This window comes from Microtus pennsylvanicus, chromosome X (genome assembly GCF_037038515.1).
Source record: "Microtus pennsylvanicus isolate mMicPen1 chromosome X, mMicPen1.hap1, whole genome shotgun sequence".
Taxonomy (NCBI): Eukaryota; Metazoa; Chordata; class Mammalia; order Rodentia; family Cricetidae; genus Microtus; species Microtus pennsylvanicus.
In genome coordinates, this window is record NC_134601.1 from 83,265,744 (window position 1) to 83,270,143 (window position 4,400).

The window sequence follows — 4,400 nt, forward strand, 5'->3', positions numbered from 1 at the left end:
TGCTTGGTTGCTGCCCCCACTGCTGTCCCCATCCTGACTCTCTGCCCGCATCTTGAGTTTACCCCCTTCAGTTGTTTTCAGTAAGTTGACCCCTATTTTTGTTTTCTAAACCTATGGTGAGTTGCAGCTTTCTTTCCTATCCCCACATTTTCTTTTCATTTGGCTGTTTGTCCCCCGGGTTAGGAACTCTCTATCGTGACTCTGTTTGCCCCAGTACCTCCACATAAGGGCTGACCACACAGGAGGAGAGCCAATAAAGACCCTCTGACAGGTCCTTTTCACCCAGAGAGACTGTATAAGTATACGCCACGACCTAACAAACCACAGTGGAGGAAGTTCAACAGTCCACACTAGTCTCTCTTCTCAACTAATCCAGTTACGTGACCACCAGTTAAGAGCTGGTTTCTTAATTCACAGAAAGGTTTTGGCCATTGGAGTGTGGTTGAATACCCTTTCCCTTCTGGGATTGGAACGTTTTCCTTAGACAGCAGCTACTTCCACTTGCTTGACCCTGGAGCTGAGTGCAGGAACAGAGATGCAGTTGTTGCCACTCACCCCTTCTCTTCTGGCTGCTTTCTTCTTTGCTGCCCCACCTCACAGGCTCTTGCTGGGGCCTATCATGAATGATGCCCCTTCCCCAGGGAATGGGCCCTTCCCTTCTCCACCAGCGCTGCCACCCCCCCTCCCCGTAGCTGGCAAGAGTTCTGTGAGTCCCATGCAAGGGCTGCTGCCCTGGATCTTGCCCACCATTTTCGCCTCTACTTGGCCTCCCACCCACAGTATGCAAAGCCTGAAGCAGAAGCCGCCTTTTCTGGCCGTTTTACTGAGCTATTCCTACAGCACTTCGAAGGTGAAGTGGCCCCGGCCTCGGGCTCATTCGCCCCACCTGTCTTGACCCCATTGAGTCCTGGTGTGGAGATTACTCGACCACATGACTTATCCTTTGACAGTTGCAGGGTGGGCGGTCCCCTGACTGTGTTGGGCCCATTTCTATCTTCTTAGAATCTAGCTGGCCCCCCTTCCTTCCTCAGTCTCTTCCTCCTCTACAACATCTTCAAAGCCAAGGCTCAAGAAACACTTCCCTCCATCGCTCAGTCAGAGATTCTTTTTTTAAAAAATATTTATTTATTTATTTATTATGTATACAATATTCTGTCTGTGTGTATGCCTGCAGGCCAGAAGAAGGCACCAGACCTCATTACAGATGGTTGTGAGCCACCATGTGGTTGCTGGGAATTGAACTCAGGACCTTTGGAAGAGGAGGCAATGCTCTTAACCTCTGAGCCATCTCTCCAGCCCCATGTCAGAGATTCTGTATGAGTCATTCTGCAGTGGCGAGAGGCCACTGATACATCCCAGCAGGGCCTCTGGAAACCACATCAGGCCTTCCAGTCCTAGGCGGAAACAGGAACTCCAACTCCTCTGGTGGTGCTGGGACATGTGGTAGGGGATTGGCTAGTGATGGCACATCCCCTGGGGAGAGATAGACTGAGACTGAGTCGTGGAGGGGGAACCTTGAAAGACAGAACAGGAATTGTACAGAGAAAAGAGCTGCTCAGTTTTATGGGGGCTGAAGAAGCTGACCCTGACCCAGCAGGAGTGAGTAACGGAGGAGGGGCGACTGGGCTGACCTCAGGGGGAGGAGGGCAGCCTTAGAGGTACAAGTGTCACCTACTGCTCCAAAGTGAAGAAGGAAGAGGAAGTCGCTTGGAGTTCTTCCTATCATCCAAGGCATCCCAGCCCTGACTCAGTATTCCCTGGTCTACTATCACTGCATAGCCATGGCCCTAGAGATGCCTGACAGGGAGAACATGTTTGTGGTTAAGGTAGAAGGCCCCAAAGAGTACATTCTGGAGACAACTGATACACTTCATGAGAAGGCCTGGGTGTCTGACATCCAGGAAAGGGTGCCTAAGCCCAGGATCCTGCCCTGCTATCAGCCCCTGTATCCATGACCCTTCCTCTGACCCCTGGGACTTACTTCCTCACAAAGGATACAGACAGCCTGGAGTTGCCCTGCTTGAATCCTTCAGAGGGTCTGTCCAGCCAGGATCTGCTGCTGCGACCCAGCAATAGTAATGACCGCTTATGAGAGGAGGCTTATGGGGGCCTTTCTGACCAGCTATCAGCATCCTTCTCCCCTAGTTCTGCCTCCGTTGCTGCCTCCCACTTTGACTCAATGGAACTGTTTTCTCTGGAACTGCCCCCTCACATTCCCATTGAGGAGGAGCCCCCAGTAAAAACAGTTCATTCCCTCTCAACCCCCTCCCCTCCCCCTGGATACTCCAGAAGCAGATGCAGGGTCATTTCTGTTCCAGGGGTTGTCAGAGGGCACTGAGGGGGGAATCAACCCCTCTCAGCATATCCTTGGTTCCATGGAATGCTCTCTTGACTTAAGGCTGCCCAGTAAGTGCTGGAAGGAGGCACTGGCTCCCATGGTGTCTTGCTGGTACATCAGAGTGAGACAAGACAAAGTAAATATGCCCTCACTTTCAACTTCCAGGGCAAGGCCAAGCACTTGTGTTTATCCCTGAATGAGGAGGGTCAGTGTCGGGTCCAGTCCATTTTCGATATGCTTGAACACTTCCAGGTGCATCCCATCCCTGTGGAGTCTGGAGACTACAGTGATGCTGTCCTTGTCAGCTATGTTCCCTCCCAGTGGCAGCAGGGCTGGGAGCAGGCTGGGAGCCATGCAGGGGTGTGTAAGGGTGACTGATGCTACCCCAATTCTCCTTATTTTGAGGAAGTACTCAGACAATGGGCCATGAAGCTTCAAACCCATTATAATTAGTACTTCATGTTGAAGGCAGTCCTTGACCCCTCAGTTTTCTTCCAGTGGTGCTCTTCTTATGATGATGCAGCAGAGACCCAAACCTATACAAGCTTATAATTTGGACTTAATGTCACCCTCTGCATGCTTACTGGCCATGGACAATACACTGATCCTGTCTCACAATTCATAATTGGCCTACATGCCTTTTTCCAACAAGCATCCAACCTAGCCTCCAAGACCCTTAAACTTTGTATGCCCCAGAACAGTGGAGGCTATTTCCACAGTCTTATCCAGCAGGCTGCAGAACCATTTCCTGAACTTTTGTCTCATGTCACCAATGCTGTTGAAAAGTGTGCCCCATCTGGTCCTACCAAGGATATTCTTGTTAAACAGCTGACAGGGGTCCAACACTATCACTCATGTCATCACACTTGTGACAAATGAGAATCTTCATAAGTGGGTCTTGGCTGTCTATGTTATTGATACAGTGAACGGGTCCATTTCTGCCCTTATTGCTTCCATCAATGTCTTGGTCAACACCAAACTTGACAAGGACGATAATTCCACCTCACCAGACCATACTTGCTGGTGATGTGAACAGTCTGGCCACTTACATAGGTATTGTCCCAGGGCTCATCCAAAGACCTAATGCCCTAAGTGCCAAAAGGGCTATCATTGGCCACAAGACTGTAGAAGTTCCCAGCGGGCCCTGATAGACTGGACAATGGCTTCACACTCCTGGTGCCTGAAGGTAAGTGATGTGCCTTGGTTTGCATTGGTTAAGGTGAACTGCTTCTCATCCACTTGGCAGATCTCTTCAATTTTAGAAAAATAGTAGATGTTATTTAAAAGGACAGATTGCCCTAATACTTTTGTACTCTTTGCTGAGGTTACTTGAACAGCAGTATAGCCAACCTTAATAGAGATTTTGGTGTCTTTTGCGAGCTAGCTTGAGAGCATGGTGGAAGATTTTAGGTCCTCTTCCAGAGCCAAGGTGGCAGCAGGGAGTTTCTGTTGTTCATGCGCTATGTGTTCAGCCAGCTTCCCAGGATAGTCTGTGAAAATAAGCCATTTACTACCCTTTAGGCCAGTCAGCAGCTGCTCATAGTACTGGATGCACTCCCTGATCCAAGAGTTACAGTTATAGATATAGACTGCAGAGGCATTGTCATAAGCAAAGCCAGGAAAAACAGCAAAACACTTGGAGAGAAAATCTTTTTTAAAGTGATTGCTATGTCCAGTATGGAAATGCTGGATAATCATTTCCCTAAGGACAGACATCTTTCTGCCCTCCCCCCTTTAAAATTAAAGATAAAACATTGTGCCATGCCATCCTCAAGGTGATGTGGTATTACGTATGCTGTGAATCCCATTGTTTAATAAAGGAACTGGCTTGGCCTGATAGGGCAGAGTAGAGCTAGGTAGGGAAAACTAAACTGAATCCTGGGGAAAGAAGACAGAGTCAGGAGAAACTATGTAGCCCCACCAGAGACAGACACTAGACAGAACTTTACCCAGTAAGCCACAGTCACATGATGATACACAGATTAATAGAAATGGCTTAAATTAATATGTAAGAGTGAGCCAATAAGAACTTAGAGCTAATAGGCCAAGCAGTGACTTAATT

At 48.8% G+C, this 4,400-nt stretch overlaps 1 pseudogene; it reads left to right on the plus strand.

Moving 5' to 3' along the window:
* The first annotated feature begins 619 nt into the window (after positions 1 to 619).
* On the plus strand, positions 620 to 2,791 carry LOC142840384 (SH2B adapter protein 1 pseudogene; annotated as a pseudogene).
* Positions 2,792 to 4,400: the final 1,609 nt, after the last annotated feature.